Below are 17,786 nucleotides of genomic sequence, written 5' to 3'. Positions count from 1 at the left end.
CTTGGCCCTGCCCCTGCCCGGGTGCTGCGCACAGGAGGAGATGGAGGATCACCAGTAATGGCAGCACAGGTCTGAGGAGACAAAGGCTATGGCACCCCTCCCCCCCAGGGCACACCAGCTGTGTTGCTTCATTTTTGCAATTTATGGGGTACCGAGGTTGTTCTGCTCCATATCCCCTCCCAGCCACAGCATGCAGCACCCTGCAGTCCCCTGGGGCTGCCTCAGTGCAGCTGCCCCAGTCCTCCACCTGGCTTAGGCAGACTAGGCTGGTCCCAGCTGCTGGCTTGCATCTCGGGCTGGGTGTCATGGGGACCCTTTGTGCCCATTTACTCAGTTCTGTCAGTCAAGGGGTGTTCAGGCCAGACCTGAGCCTCGGAAGCCCTCCCTCCGTCCCACTGGCCTCTCGATTGGATAGGGGAGACCCAGCAAACGAGTGCCAGTCCTCCTTTGCCGCTCCCTCCCCGCAGAACCAGTCCCGCACTGTTTTGCTTTTCCTTCTTTCTTTTTTTCTTTTCTCCTACCAGATTTTTGGCGTCTTTGTCTTTCAAAGAGGGCGATGTTCTGTCAGAGTTTGGCAGGTGCTCTGGTTGGCTGAATAGGTCCATAGATGTGAGTTTCGGTGTACTTGTGGGAGAGGGTGAGCTACAATTGTCCTTCTATTCCACCATCTTGCTTCTTTCCTGGTATTTTCTTTCATTAATGGGTTATTTTAAAATGTTTTTTAGTTTTCAAGTGTTGAGAAATTTTCTTGTTACCTTTCAGGTATGTGTTTCTAACTTTGATACTATTGTGGTCAGAAAACACTTTGTATGATTGAAAGTCTTTTAAACATATTGAGGTTTGCTTTATGGCCCAAAATATAGTATCTTTTCTACATGGCCTATGAGCATCTGGAAAGAACATTTATATTGGTATTGTTTGGGTGGCCTATTTTTCCATCAGTCAATTCTGGGTAGTTTATAATTTTGATCAGGTCTATATCCTTACTAATTTTCTGTCTATCCACTGTTGAGAGAAGTGTTGTGTTTACCAACACCGTTTATTTCTGTATCCACTATTACTTTATGTATTTTAAAGCTGTTGTTTGATGCATAAAATTTAGGATTGTTACATATTCTTAATTGACTATTTTATCATGTTTTTTCTCTCCCTGCCCCTTGTAATTTCCTTTGTTGTGAAATTTACTTTAGGGAAATTCCTGATTTCTTCAGATTCATATTTGCATGGTTCACTTTTTCCATCTCTTTACTTTGAAACCATATATATCAGCATATTTGAATTGATTTACTGATATATAGCATATATATCAGCACCGTATCAGTCATGTACTTTTATCCTTTGCCATTCTTATAATTGTATGATTATAATTTATTACATGTATTATATATTATATATTTATTAGCATTGTTTTGTCTTATAATTGGACATTCACATTTATTGTAACTTTTGACATGGTAGGGTTAAATTTGAGATTTATATTGCTTTTTGCTCTTTCATTTACTTCTCTTACCTTATTTTTTACTTGAATGTGTTTTAGAGTATCATATTTATTTATCTAGTGCTTTTCAGTATATCTATAGAGATTTTTAGTTGCTCTTGGTAACATGCATAACATATCAAAATCTACTGATATTTACCTATTTTAGTGCAGTGTAAAGAACTTTTGTCCCTTTTCCCTCTCTTGTTTATAATAGTCTTAAATATTTTCACTACATGCATTGAGAATCATGTTACACAATGTTAAAGTCTTCACTTTCTATTGTTCTTTTATCCTTCCTGGTGTTCCAATATCTCTTATCGTTTCACTTCTCTTTAGAGAATCCTCTTGAACTATCCTTACAGGATGGGTCTGGTAGTACCAAATTATCCTGTGTTTAATTTATTTGAAAATGTGTGTATTTCTTCCTCATTCCTAAAGGATAACTTTGCCCACCACAAAAATATAGGTTGACAGTTGTTTCCTTTATGACTTGAAAAACGTAAAGTCATCTTTTTCTGCCCTCTACAGTTTCTGAGGACAAGTCTACTATAATTTGTGGGGGTTTTCCCCCATAATACTCCTTTTTTCCTCCCTCTGGCTTCTTTCATGCTTATCTTTTGATTTTAATGGTTTGAATATTGTGTGCCCCAGAATGGATTTCTTTAGGTTTCTACTAATTTGAGGAATCTTAAGCCATTATTTTGTCAAAGACATTTCGGATTTACCCTCTTTCTTACCTCTTTCCAAGACCCCAATGACAGGAATGAATAGTGGATCTTTAGTTATTGTCCCAAAGATCCTTGAGCCTTTAAATTTTTTTTTTAAATTTGTTTGCTCTCTGTTGTTCAGTCTGAATGATTTCAATTGTTCTATCTTTAAGTTCACTGAGTCTTTCTTTTCTCTTGTCATCTCCATTGTGCTGTTAAAACCATCCACTTAGTTATTTCACTTATATTTTTCAGTTCTGGGAAATTAAACACTTTTTCCTTCATAATTTCTTTCCTTGCTGAGACTTTCTCATATTTTATTTCAAATGTGTTTTTGCTTGTTAAAACATTCCTATGGGGGCTGCTTTACAATCCTCATCAAGCAGTTCCAACATCTGTGTCATCTCTATGCTGGCAGCTATTTATTGTCTTTTCTCATTAAAGCTGTAATTTTCCTGGTCCATGATGTGAATTTTTACACTGGACATCTTGGGCATATGAAACTCTGGAATCCATTTGAATCTTCTTTTTTACAGACCTCCTCTGAGACAACTCTGGTGAGGCACAGAGATTCTGCCATCTAAGTACCAGGTAAGGGTGAATTTATAGGTTCTCCCTTTGAAATGCTTTAAACTCCAGGAGGGAGGGGAAGCTTATTACGGCTGGTCATGTGTAGGTGTGAGGAAACAACACATTATATTAATGCTCCTCACCACATCCTCCACAGATACCAGGATGAGTGGTTGGGAAAGCCCTCGTTAGGGCTGGATGGTGGCCAAAGTATCAGCTTACCACATGGCCTCATCTGACACAATCCATGTAGAGAAGGAAAGGCTCTTCATTACTGCTTGATGTGGATATGAATGCAAGGTACCCACAAGGCCTGTATTTATGCCATGATGGGGGTAAGTGTTGCCACTTCACAGTAAAGGCTTTGCTGTCCAACAGGCTTTCTCTGAAACCACCCTGACATTGGTTGAGGGGGGATGAGAGGCTTATTATACCTTGGCAACACTGAAGCCTATGATGCCACTCACTTAGCATTTCCTGATGGGGTTGTGGCTGGAGCAGTGATTTTAACCTTTAGGTTCTGACAGAGTAGGGCAATACTTCTCAAAGTTGCCTCAGTTGATGGGTTGCCACTGGCTAGAGAACCCTTTCCCTAGGGCTTTCTTCTGTTTTGATTTTTGGTCTGTGGTCATACGCCTTTCTATCTGCCAGATAGTCCAGCACTTAACCTGAGCTATATTAGGCAAAAGAAAAGAAAAGAAAAAACAAAAACAAAAACAAAAAAAACAGGCAACTTAAAGTCATGTTTTTCCTTGGGTCCCATTGTCTCTTACTAATCTCCATTTCTGTTCATTCTTCCTATATTTCTTTTATATATAATGTCCAGGGGTTTTGGCAAATATGAAAGTGCATCTATTCTACTAATCTTGAGCCAAAAGCCCTAGACCATATAAAATTAATATATTTATTTGTTTGACTTTGTCTATCCTTTTATTATGTCTCTTTTTAAAATTCCACTTTTCCTTCCTCCCTCTATTCCTTTTGACTTGAATATTTTATAGTATTCTATTTTAATTTATTTAATAACTTTTTAGATCTTCATATATTTGAGGCTACTCTAAGTATTACAATGTACATAGGTGATGTTTTCCCATATACTAAACATTAATATATTACTACTTCAAACAAGATCCACAAATCTTAGACCTATATAGGTTCCATTACCACCTGCTTTGTCATGAACTATGAACTGTCCTGTGATTTTGTCATATATGGAAGCTACAAGTAAGCCTGTCAGTTTTATGAATTCTGGCAGAAGACATGAAAATCACGCATCAATGGCAAAATATTTTATTACTCATGACATGGCAAGCAGTACGAGCATCTTCATATTGATTTCATGAGTTCATACCAGTTCTTCATGCCTCCCACCTTATTCCAAAGCAGGCAATAAGAAATGGTCTACGTGGATTCTGCACATGAAATGGTTTTGAACCAGAGGCGAGGAAGCCCAAGTTTTGGAACACTGAATATTTTGGCTAATCTGTATATTAACTTTTCCAATAAGCCCAAAGGATTAATCCAGTTACCAAGGGTGTATTAGTTATAGCAGAGGTTCTGTCTGTACCTGCAAGTTAGAACTCTAGGGCAATTCCTTAATCTAAAACAAACCTGGACAATGATTGCATCCAGGGACTAGATCGAGGAACCTTAATGAATTAAGCACTCCATGGAGTCAGCTTTCATTGAAGCTTTGCTTCAGATTGTGGAGCAGAAGATAAAGTTTCCTGGAGAGGGAAAGCTGCAACACTTTAAAGTAAAGGTGAGATTACCCTGGGGCCAAGTTTTCTGTATTCTTAAAAAAATATTAATTTCATCTGACAAACAAGGCTTGTTGATCCTTTTGCCCAAAATGGATAATTTAAATGTTTTAAGAGATTGCAAACTGGCATTCCAACCTCTGTCCCAGAAGGAAACATTATTTATATAGTGCAAAACAAAAAATTTTTAAAAACTGCCATGTGCATAAGTTACCTGCCAACACTTACTCTACATTGTAACCATACTTTTATATCTAAATATATTGAAATTTCCCTTCAGGCAATGTTACAATTTTGTTTCCAAGAGTCATGCACATTTAAAAGGACTTAGGAGAAAAACAATTTTCATGTATGCCCAGATATTTACCATTACTTGCTCAAACTTGAAACCTTTGAAGTACCAACTTTCTCTCTGGTATCACTGCCTGAAGAATATCCATTATCATTTCTTTTTAAAGCATTTCTGTGATAAAAACTCTCTAGATTTTATTTCATTTGAGAATAACATTATCTTGAATCCATTCTAAAGGGACATTTTTGTTTGTTATAAAATTCTGGGTTAATAATTCTTTACCTTTAGCAATTTAAAGATGTCTTATTTTCTGTATTCTGTAGTATCTGATGAGAAATACATATTCAAATTACTGTTACCCTATGTAATATATTGCCTTTTAGTAAGAGCTTTCAAAATTTTTTCTTCATCGCTGGCTTTCATCAGTTCGATTACATTGAATACTGGTATGCATTTGGATTTATTCTCTTCAAGGTCATAATGCTTCTTGAACCTGTACATTTGTCTTTCACTAAATATTAGATTTATTTCTTCAAATGTTTTTTATGCCAATCTCTTTCTCCTACCCGTTTGTGACTACAATGACACAAATGTTCAAACTTTTGATACTGTCACACAGATCCTTGAAGCCCTAATAATTTTTCTCAAACTGTTTTCCAAGTTTGATTTTGTTTCTAATTATTTTTCAGGTTCACTGGGCCCCTGTCACCTTAAGTCTGTTATTGAACTCATCACTTTTATTTATTTATTTATTTATTTTTTTGGCCAGAAGGGAGCAACACTTAATTTTTTTTTTAACATTTTTTATTGATTTATAATCATTTTACAATGTTGTGTCAAATTCCAGTGTTCAGCACAATTTTTCAGTCATTCATGGACATATACACACTCATTGTCATATTTTTTTCTCTGTGAGTTATCATAACATTTTGTGTATATTTCCCTGTGCTTTACAGTGTAATCTTGTTTATGTATTCTACAATTTTGAAATCCCAGTCTATCCCTTCCCACCCTCCACCCCCGCTGGCAACCACAAGTCTGCATTCTCTGTCTATGAGTCTATTTCTGTCCTGTATTTACGCTTTGTTTTTGCTTGTTTGTTTTTGTCTTTGTTTTTTAGATTCCACATATGAGTGATCTCATATGGTATTTTTCTTTCTCTTTCTGGTTTACTTCACTTAGAATGACATTCTCCAGGAGCATCCATGTTGCTGCAAATGGCATTATGTTGTCGATTTTTATGGCTGAGTAGTATTCCATTGTATAAATTATACCACTTCTTTATCCAGTCACCTGTTGATGGACATTTAGGCTCTTTCCATGTTTTGGCTATTCTAAATAGTGCTGCTATGAACATTGGGGTGCAGATGTCATCCTGAAGTAGGGTTCCTTCTGGATACAAGCCCAGGAGTGAGATTCCTGGGTCATACGGTAAGTCTAATCCTAGTCTTTTGAGGAATCTCCACACTGTTTTCCATAGTGGCTGTACCAAACTGCATTCCCACCAGCAGTGTAGGAGGGTTCCCCTTTCTCCACAGCCTCTCCAGCATTTGTCATTTGTGGATTTTTGAATGAGGGCCATTCTGACTGGTGTGAGGTGATATCTCATTGTAGTTTTGATTTGCATTTCTCTGATAATTAGTGATATTGAGCATTTTTTCATGTGCTTTTTGATCATTTGTATGTCTTCCTTGGAGAATTGCTTGTTTAGGTCTTCTGCCCATTTTTGGATTGGGTTGTTTATTTTTTTCTTATTGAGTCGTATGAGCTGCTTATACATTCTGGAGATCAAGCCTTTGTCGGTTTCATTTGCAAAAATTTTTTCCCATTCCGTAGGTTGTCTTCTTGTTTTACTTCTGGTTTCCTTTGCCGTGCAGAAGCTTATAAGCTTCATTAGGTCCCATTTGTTTATTCTTGCTTTTATTTCTTCTAGGAGAAAATTTTTGAAATGTATGTCAGATAATGTTTTGCCTATGTTTTCCTCTAGGAGGTTTATTGTATCTTGTCTTATGTTTAAGTCTTTGATCCATTTTGAGTTGTTACTATATATAGAAAATCCTAAAAGGTCCACATAAAAACTACTAGAGCTGATTGAAGAATTCAGCAAGGTAGCAGATTACAAAATTAACGTTCAAAAATCAGTTGCATTTCTTTACACTAATGATGAGTCAACAGAAAAAGAAAGTAAAGAAAAAATCCCCTTTAAAATAGCACCCAAAGTAATAAAATATCTGGGAATAAATCTAATCAAGGAGGTGAAATAATTATACACAGAAAACTATAAACCACTGATGAAGGAAATTAAAGAAGATTTTAAAAAATGGAAAGATATCCCATGCTCTTGGATTGGAAGAATCAATATTGTTAAAATGGTCACACTGCCCAAGGCAATCTACAGATTTAATGCAATCCCTATCAAATTACCCAGGACATATTTCACAGAACTAGAACAAATCATAATAAAACTTATATGGAACCATCAAAGACCTAGAATTGCCAAAGCATTACTGAAGAGAAAGAAAGAGTCTGGAGGAATAACTCTCCCAGACTTCAGACAATATTATAGAGCTACAGTCAAGACAGCATGGTATTGGTACCAAAACAGACATATAGACCAATAGAACAGAATAGAGAGCCCAGAAATGAACTCATCACTTTTAAAAACCAATTTTAAACACTGTATTTTTCAGTTTAATAAATTCTACTTAGTTTTAAGTGTTTCTATTTTCTCAGCTGAGAACTTATATTTTTTATTCATTTTAAGAGTATTCACATTTATGTCATGGAGTATAGTACTAATGGCTGCTTTAAAGTGTTAGCATGATAATTCCAAGATTTGTAGCATCTGGTATCTGGCATCTATTCATTGTCACTTCTCTTTGAGTTAGTCATATTTTCCTGTTTCTTTGTATGTTGAATAATTTTGGATCATCATTTTGAACATAGCTAAAACACAAAAATCTGACTCTTTTAAAAATCCTCTGGACAACGTATGTGTGTATGCATTTTAAAAAAGACAATCAATTCAATTAGGTTCCGACCACAACCTTGTATTTCCCCTTTTATGAAGAATGGTTCCAATATCCAATTTTGTTTCAAAGTCTTTACTATGACAATTTTGGTCTGCCTCGCCTATGATTCTGAGTTTAGTCAGCAACATGGGTGGCGCTTCACATTATAGTTACATTATCAAAGATATTGCTATGTTTGTTTTGGACTATACCATGAATACTCAGGTTGGAGATGAGCTCAGAAATTGAAGTGGTTCACCTACAAAATAAGGAGGTCCCTTTCTCCAGCTCTCTCTTCTCTAAAATTACCCATCTCCAGTTCCAAGGGACCACTTTTCCTCACTCCAAATAGACTAGACCCATGTTTCTCCTGGATATTGTCACTTCTGCTGCCACAAAGCTCTGCACAAATGAGGTAACCTTAAAAAAGATGGTTTTTTCCTCCTGCAGACTTCACTGTGTGTGGCATCACTAGAATGCAACTCCTTAACTGTAGCTGCCCTCAAGGAAAGGCCAAAGGCGGGAAAGGGAGAGGGAGAGAATAACTATCATGAAAACTCTCCCCACATGCTCCAGCTTAAAGGTGCCCCATTTACCAGTCAACTGGCCAAAAAGATAGTGCTTCTCTTAGAGATTTGTTTATGCTCATTAACAGCTTTATACTAGTGATGCCCTCACATCTAGGCCAGAATTTACACATTTTTTCTAAGTTAGCATATTTGTTGGCATATAATTGTTCATAGTAGCCACTTACAATCCTTCGTATTTTGTGGTATCAGTTTTAATGTTTACTCTCATTTATTTTGAGTCCTCTTTTTCCTTTTCAAAAAACTTAGTTTCATTAATTTTTCTGTTGTCTTTTAAGTCTTTATTTATATCTATTTGTTATGAACTTCCTTTTGCAAACTCCAACACTAGTTGGTTCTTTTTCTAATTTCTTAAGTTGTAGTTATTTAATTTTTTTTTCTTAATGGAGGCATTTACTGCTATAAACTTTCACCCTAGAAATGCTTTTGCTGCATTCCACAAATTTTGGCATGTTATTTTTGTTTTCATTTGTCTCAAAATACATTCTGATTTCCTGAGTGTTTAGATTAATATTTTAACACTGAAAGTTTTCAGGAATTATTTCTTCATATATCATTTCTAATCACTTTTCCCCTATTTCCAGCACTGCCGAGACACATATGGCACAATGGCAGCCCGCATTTCTAAGAAACTGCTATTCTTCCTTCTTTTTTCTATATTCTTTGTATTGTATGTCTATCAATCTATGTTTCTTTTTTTTTTATTCTAACAGTTCATATATACTGTTGAAACACTCTAGTGTATTTTTGTTTATACTTTTCAACACAAGATTGTCATATAAATCTTTTCTATAATACCTTATTATTGATACTTTATTTGAAGAGATGTTGTCTTCATATGTATACCTCTTTAAGCATGGTTTCCTCTAGTTCTTTGAACATATAATGGCTGATTTGAAACACTGATAAACCAGATATATAGGCCCTTGAATGCAGGTTCTGTTACCAATGTCTTCTGCAAGATGGTCACTTTCTTTTTTGCATGTCTCAAGTTTTTATGCAGTTGAAAAATACACATTATAAATGATATATGGTAGCAGTACTGGCTAGTTAACCACAACACAACTCCAGGGATGGTAGTTATTCAATTTTTTAATGTATAGTGATTGGACTCTTTTAGTGAAGTCAATTTCTCCCACAATGTTAAACCTAAGGTATTACTCCTTAAAGGGCATAAACCTGGAAACATCCAGTTATCCTGGAATGACTAGTTTACAAGGACTCAACTTGTCTCTTTTCTTGAACTTATCGAGCTACTGGCTACACTAATTACAAGTTGATTTTTCTACGGTTTAGGATTTTTCTATGCTCTGGGGCATCCACTACTGAATAGCCTAATCCAATTAAATTCAGGTCTTTTGCAGTGGTAGTTTTTTATGTCAGTCTTTGTTCTGACTACAGGAATGTTCTTAATGCTTTGTGTGGTTCTCTATGGAAAGTTAGCTAGTCTACAGTTTAGCAGGTTGCTCTCATAAAGTACCAGCTATATATTTACTTATCACTGAAATATCTATCATTTTTGGGATAGCCTACAAGTTTGAATGTCCCCATATTCTTAAAGTTTCATTACAAAGGGCTTCAGGGCTCTGTTTTTATGTTCTGCCTGTCCTACTCAGAATCTGTCATTCAGATCCAAGGAGCTGGAGGGATAGTGATGACATTTCCTCAAAGTGACAACCCAGATTTGTAAGTATTAAACTGGGAGATAGCTTGTGTTCTTCTCAACTTGCCTCACCTATTATGAAACTTCAAAGGCACAAATGACCTGTAGTGAGGACAAGGGGCTCAGTATTCTGAGGATACCAGGCCTGAAGAAGAGCTTCTGTTTTAAGTGTCTGAATTGGGAGAGGAATAAATCTTCATCTTGTCAGCTGCAACTGCTTGGAAGTAAGGATCTACAAAACTAAGCTGGAGAGTAAGAAATTTTGGCATCATTCCATTCTGGACTTTAGACCTCAATTGTTAGCCAAAAGAGTAGGATGCCTGTATTCCTGACTCAAATGCTTGGAGTGAAGTCACTGCTGAATTGAAATGGGAAGAGTTGGTGGGTGGTGGTTTGAAAGGCATACAATTTTGGTTGTCAGTTTTAAAATTCTTATATATTTCCTCATTTACTATATGCCATTAGGAGAATTTCCAGAAGTGTGTATTTCAAACCTTTTCATAATTATTATATTTCTTATGGTCATCTATGATCAGTGATTTTAGATGTTACTATTATGACTTACTGAAAGCTCAGATGATGGTTAGCATTTTTTAGCAATAAAGTATTTTTTAATTAAGGCATGTAATTTTTTATTTTAGATGTAATACTACTACACACAATAGACTACAGTACAGTGTAAACTTAAATTTACATGCACTACTGAAAAAAAAAAAAACCTCATGTGATTCAAATTATTGTGATATTCAGTTTACTGTGATGGTGTGGAACTGAACCCACAATACTTCCAAGGTATCCCTGTACATCTTGAGGAAAATTCTGAGAAATTGGTATTGCATTTAAATGTAATTTTTCTTTCATTATATTATAAAATATGATATACAGAAGACAATGTGAATTATACATGTACTCAAAGAATAATTTAACAAGCTTAAAGGAAGAAAATATTAATCAGTATCATTAGAGTGGCATATGTAATTATATTTTTACCCAGATGAACCACTATCCTGACTTTTGTTTAATACATTCTTCTGCTTTGCTGAAAATAATGAGATATATGCATAATATGTAGTTGGAGTTCATTCTATTTTATTAATGTGTACTAATCCACAGAAAGGAAACACCACCACAATTAATATATCTATTCCATTGATAGTTGCATGTTTCCCAGTTTAGAGCTATTAAGAATAGTGATGCTACAGATATTAACACGTCTTAGATGAACATATATGCCTCTATCTTCATGGGCATATATACAATAGTGAAATTTCTAAGTTACAAAATATGTGCATATTCTTCCTTCAAATAAATCAAAGCAATATCTTCCTAGGTCAGCCAACCAAGGCAATAGGTATAAAATAAAAAATAAACAAATGGGGCCTAATCAAACTTAAAAGCTTTTGTACAGAAAAAAAAATAAGCAAAATGAAAAGACAACCTACAGAATGGGAGAAAATATTTGCAAATGATGTAACTGACAAGGGCTTAACTTCCAGAATATACAAATAGCTCATACAACTTAATAACAAAAAAACAAACAATGCAATCAACAAATGGGCAGAAGACCTAAACAGACACTTCTCAAATGAAGACATACAGATGGCCAACAGGCACGTGAAAAGATGCACAATACCAGTAATAGAGAAATGCAAATCAAAACTACAATGAGGTATCAACTCACACCAGTCAGAATGGCCATCACTAAAAAGTCCACAAACAGTAAATGCTGGAGAGGGTGTGGAAAAAAGGGAACCCTCCTACACTGTTGGTGGGAATGTAATTTGGTGCAGCCATTATGGAAAACAGTATGGAGGTTCCTTAAAAAACTAAAAGTATAGTTACCATATGATCCAGCAATCCCACTCCTGGACATACATCCAGAGAAAACTAATTCAAAAAGATGCATGCACCCCAATGTTCATAGCAGCACTATTTACAAAATAGCCAAGACATGGAAGCAACCTAAATGTCCATCAATAGATGACTGGATAAAGAAGTTGTAGTATACATATACAATGGAATAATACTCAGCCATAAAAAAGAATGGATTAATGTCATTTGCAGCAACATGGATGGATCAAGAGATTATCATGTTGAGTGAAGTAAGTCAGAGGAAGACAAATATCATATGATATCACTTATATGTGGAATCTAAAAAAAAATGACAAACAAATGAACTTATTTACAAAACAGAAACAGACACACAGACATAGAAAACAAACTGATGGTTACCAGGAGGGAAAGCAGGTGGGGGGTGGATAAATTGGGAGTTCAGGATTTGCAGGTACTAACTACTACATATAAAATAAATAAGGCCCTACTGTATAGCACAGGGAACTATATTCAATAGCTTGTTGTAACTTATGATGAAAAAGAATATATATGTGTAATTGAATCACTATGCTGTACACCAGAAACTAACACAATACAGTACATCAATTATAATTTAGTTTAAAAAAATATGCATGTTCAGCTTTATGATGTATCATGAAAAGGTTTTCCAACATGACTGTCCCCAGTTATACTTGCACCATCCCTGTATAAAAGATATTGGTTAGCAAAATATCAATATTTGGAACCCCAAATCCATTTCATTTGACACATTCTAGAGAGTATATATTAATACTGTTTGTAGTTTTTGCCATTCTTCTGTTGCCAAATGATCTTGAATACCTTCAGCTGTGATTTATGTGGGCATGTTCAAATCCTTGTCAATCTTCTATGGGATTAACTGCCAATTTCATGTTGATCCCAATGAGTTGTATATAAATTCTGAAAATCAGTATTTTGTGACAAGTTATATATAACTACTACATTTTAAGTGATGCCTTTAGACTGTCTTAGAAAAAAAAATGTAATAAATATGTTGCAATGCAAATAACATTGAATAAACAAGGCCAAGAGTCAGTAAGCTATACCCTGGGAGCTATATCTCCCACCACCTGCTTTTTGTAAGGTGATCAATTCCTTTATTTTTTTTTTTTTTAATGAGGTAGAACAACAGATAAAATCCACCATTTTAATAATTTTAAATAGTACAATTCAGGGGCTGTAAGTACATTCACAACTTTGTGCAATCATCACTATGGTCAAAATCTGCATTTTAATAACATAACAGAGAACCCAAGACTGATAAAGCAGTCATTCTCCACTCCCCATACCCTCCCTAGTCACTGACAACCACTAATCTGCTTTGCCTCCATGGATTTACTTCTTCTTCACATTTCATGTGTGGAATAAGGCCATTATGTGTCTGGTTTCTTTCACTTAGCACAATGAATAAGAGGAACATCTATGTCATACCGTGTACCTGTAATTCATTCCTATTTATGGATGAATAATATTATACCACTTTCTTCACCCATTCATTACCTCATGGATATCTGAGTAGATTCTACTCTGACCACAGCAAATCATGTGGCTATATATATTTCCATATAAAATTTTTATTTGAATGTTAGTATTACTTTAACTTAGGAATATACCTTGGTGTGGAATTGGTGGATCATACAAATTCTATATTTAAATTTTTGAGGAACCACCACCATACTGTTTTTCACAGTAGTCTCACCATTTGACATCCCTCATAACAACAACAAAAATTCCAACTTCTCCATATCCTTGCCAACATTTATTATTTTCTATTTTTTATTTTATATCCATAGTGTGAAGTGATATCTCATAGTTATTTTGAATTAAATTTCTCAAAAAATATTAAAATTCTTTTTACGTACTTCTGGTTACTGGTATATTAACTTTTGAGAAATAATCATGTTTTGGTGCATTTCTAAATTGTATTTTCCTTCTGTTTCTTAGTTGGAAGTGTTCTTTATATATTCTTCACACCAGTACCTTCTCAAATATATAATTTTGAAGTATTTTCTCCTATTCTGTGAGCTGTCTTTTCACTTTCCTAAGAGTGTCCTATGGTGCACATATTTTTTGTAAGGTAGATAAAGCCCAATTACAGGTATACCTCGGAAATAATGAGGGTATGGGTCCAGACCACCACAATAAAGTGAATATCACAATAAAGTGAGTCACATGAATTTTGTTTCCTAGTGAAGATAAAAGTTATATTTACACTACACTGTAGTCTATTAACTGTGCAATAGCATTATGCCTTTAAAAAACCAATGTATGTACCTTAACTAAAAAATACTATAAAATGCTAACCATCACCTGAAACTTCAGTGAGTAGTTATTTTTCTGTCTTGATATTAATGGCTGCTGACTGATGAGGGTAGTGGTTGCTAAAGGCTGGGGTGGCTGTGGCAATTTCTTAAAGTCAAACAGCAATGAAGTTTGTCATATCAATTGACTCTTCCTTTCATGAACAATTTCTCTGTAGCATGCAATGCCATTTGGCATCATTTTATCCACAGCAGAACTTCAAAATTGGAGTCAATCCTCTCAAACCCTGCCACTGCTTTATTAATGAAGTTTATGTAATATTCTTAATCCTTTCTTGTTATTTCAACAATATTCAAAGCATCTTTAACAGGAGTAGATTCCATCTCAAGAAACCACGTTCTTAGTTCATCAATAAGAAGCAACTCCTCATCCATTAAGGTTTTCTCATGAGATTGCAGGAATTCAGTCACAGATTCAGGCTCCACTCCTAACTCTACTTCTCTTTCTATTTTCACCACCTTTGGAGTTATCTCTTCCACTGAAGTCTTGAACCTCTCAAAGTCATCCATGAGGGTTGGAATCAACATCTCCCAAACTACTGTTATTGTTGATACTCTGACCTCTTTTCATGAATCACAAACATTCTTAATGTCATCTAGAATGATAAATCTATTCCAGAAGGTTTTCAACTTACTTTGCCCAACACATCAAAAGAATCACTACTTAGTATGGCAGGTACTGCCTTACAAAATGTATTTCTTAAATAATAAGAAATGAAAATCAAAATTTCTCCTTAACCCACCAGATGCTGAATGGATGATATGTTAGCAGGCATTAAAAACATTATGTCATTGTACATCTCCATCAGAGCTCTTAAGTGACCAGGTGCATTGTCAGTGAGCAGCAATATTTTGAAAGGAATATTTTTTTGCTGAGCAGTGGGTGTCAACAGTTGGCTGAAAATATTCAGTAAACCACACTGTAAACAGCTGTGTTCTCATCCAGGCTTTGTTGCTCCATTTGTGGAGCACAGGCAGAGTACAATTAGCAAAATTCTTAAAAACCCTAGGATTTTTATTTTATTTTATTTAATGTTTTTTATTGATTTATAATCATTTTACAATGTTGTGTCAAATTCCAGTGTAGAGCACAATTTTTCATTTATACATGAACATATATATATTCATTGTCAGTTTTTTCTCTGTGAGCTACCATAAGATCTTATATATATTTCCCTGTGCTATACAGTATAATCTTGTTTATCTATTCTACAATTTTGAAATCCCAGTCTAACCCTAGGATTTTTAGAATGATAAATGAGAATTGGCTTGAACTCAAAAGTTACCAGCTGCATTAGCATGACAAGAGAGTCAACCTGTCCTCTGAAGACAGGAATTGATTTCTCCCCTGTAGCTATGAATGTCCTAGATGCATCTTCTTCCAATAGAAGGCTGTTTTTTCTATATCAAAGATCTGTTGTTTAGTGTGGCCACATTCATTAATGATCTTAGCTAGCTCTTCTGATAACGTGCTGCAACTTATACATCGGCATTTACCGCTTCACTTTGTACTTCTATGTTATGGAGATGGCTTCTTTCCTTAAACCTCATGAACCAACTTCTGCTACCTTCAAACTTTTTTTCTGCAGCTTCCTCACCTCCCTTAGCCTTCACAGAATTGAAGAAGGCTAGGGCTTTGCTATGGATTAGGCTTTGGCTTAAGGAGATTTTTGAGGCTGGTTTGATCTTTTATGCAGACTGCTAAAACATTCTCAGTATCAGCAATAAGGCTATTTTGCTTTCTTATCATTTATGTGCTCACTGGAATAACACTTTTCATTTACATCAAGAACTTTTCCTTTGCATTCACAATTTGGATAAATGCCACAAAAGGCCTAGCTTTTGGCTTATGTAGGCTTTCAACATGCCTTCCTCACTAAGCTTCATCATTATTAGCTTTTTATTTAGAGAGAGATGTGCAAGTCTTCCTTTCACATGAACACTTAACATGCCACTTTAGGGATATTCACTGGCCTAGTAACATTACTGTTGTTTCTCAGGGAATACAGAGGCCTGAGGAGAGGGAGAGAGGAAAACGTCCAGTCAGTGGAGCAGTCGGAACACAAATGCGATGAAGTTCACTGTCTTCTATGGACATGGTATGTGCCTCCCTAAAACAATTACAATAGTAACATGAAAGATCACTGATCACACGTCACCATAACAAATATAATGATGAAAAATTCTGAAATATTTCAAGAATTACCAAAATATAGCAGAGACACAAAGTGAGCAAACGCTGTTAGAAAAATGTCAATACTTTTGCTGGATGCAAGGTTGCTACAAATCTTCAATTTGTAAAAAACACAATTATCTCCAAAGTACAATAAAACCAAGAGCAATAAAACAAGATATACTGTAATCTATTGAGCAATAAAACAAGATATACTGTAATCTGTTATTTCTTTTGATGATTTTACTTTCAGTGTCATATATAGGAATCAGTTGCCAAATTAAAGATCAGGAAGATTTTACTATACATTTTACTATTATGATTTTTACAGTATTAGCTTGTACATTTAGCTTTTGAAAGATTGAGTTAATTTCTGTAACAATTATGAGTTAAAAGTCCAATCACATTCTTTTGTAAGTTGATCTCCAGTTGTCAAAGAACCATCTGTTGAGACTCTTCTTTCATAACTGAATGGTCTTGGCAAAAATCTGGAAAATCAATTAGCCATAGATGTATTTCTGAACTATCATGTCTATTCCACTGGCCTATATGTCTATCTTTATACAAATACCACACTGTTCAGATTACTATAACTTTGTTGTAAGGTTTGAAAAAAGTGTGAACCATCCAAATTTATAGTATCCAAGATTGTTTAGGCTATTCAGGGTTCTCTGCAATTTCATACCTCTTTTAGGATCAGCTTTTCCTTTTCTGTTAAAAAAAAAAAAAAGGCAGTTGAGATTTGGATAAAAATCACATTAAATTCACATGCTGCTTTAAGAACTGATGGCATGCCAAAATATGCTTTCCAATAAATGAACACAGGATGTCTTTCCATTTGTTTAGTTTTCTTTAATTTCTTTCAGCAATGCTGTGTAGATTTCAATTTACAAGTTTTGTACCTATTAGAATAAATGTACCCTATGTATTTTATTATTTGATACTGTAAATGGAATTGTTTAATTGCCTTTATGCATTGTCCATTACTAGTATGCAGAAATACAACCAATTGTTGTGTATTTGACATATACTCTGAAACACTGCTGAGTTTCTTGTAAGGTCTAATAGCTTTTTGCATGTTATTCTTTAGGATTTTCTATGTATAAGATGATGTCATCTTGAGACTAGAGACAATTTTACTTCTTCCCTTCCAATACTGATGTATTTTACTCTTTCTTTCAGCAAATAGTTCTGGCTAGAACTTCTAGTACAAAGTTGAATACAAGAGGCATCCTAGTTTTATTTCTGGTCATAAGAAGACAGCAATCTCTCCCCTTTAACTATGTTACCTGTTTTTCATAAGTGCCTTTCATCACATTGAGGAAATTCCATTCTATTCCCAGTTCGCAG

At 35.0% G+C, this 17,786-nt stretch overlaps 1 long non-coding RNA gene across 1 annotated transcript in view; it reads right to left on the bottom strand.

Moving 5' to 3' along the window:
* Positions 1-11,137: 11,137 nt before the first annotated feature.
* Positions 11,138-17,786, bottom strand: part of LOC123612011 (uncharacterized) — a 76,771-nt gene continuing 70,122 nt past the window's right edge. The window contains exons 3-4 of the long non-coding RNA XR_006719151.2: positions 17,122-17,147; positions 11,138-16,924 (exon numbers count right to left, since the gene is read on the bottom strand). This is a non-coding gene — a long non-coding RNA (uncharacterized LOC123612011). The remainder of the gene's footprint in view (positions 16,925-17,121; positions 17,148-17,786) is intronic.

The sequence above is a fragment of the Camelus bactrianus genome, chromosome X (genome assembly GCF_048773025.1).
Source record: "Camelus bactrianus isolate YW-2024 breed Bactrian camel chromosome X, ASM4877302v1, whole genome shotgun sequence".
NCBI classification, from domain to species: domain Eukaryota; kingdom Metazoa; phylum Chordata; class Mammalia; order Artiodactyla; family Camelidae; genus Camelus; species Camelus bactrianus.
The sequence above is the reverse complement of the archived record's forward strand: the minus strand, read 5'-3'. Positions and strand labels throughout refer to the sequence as shown.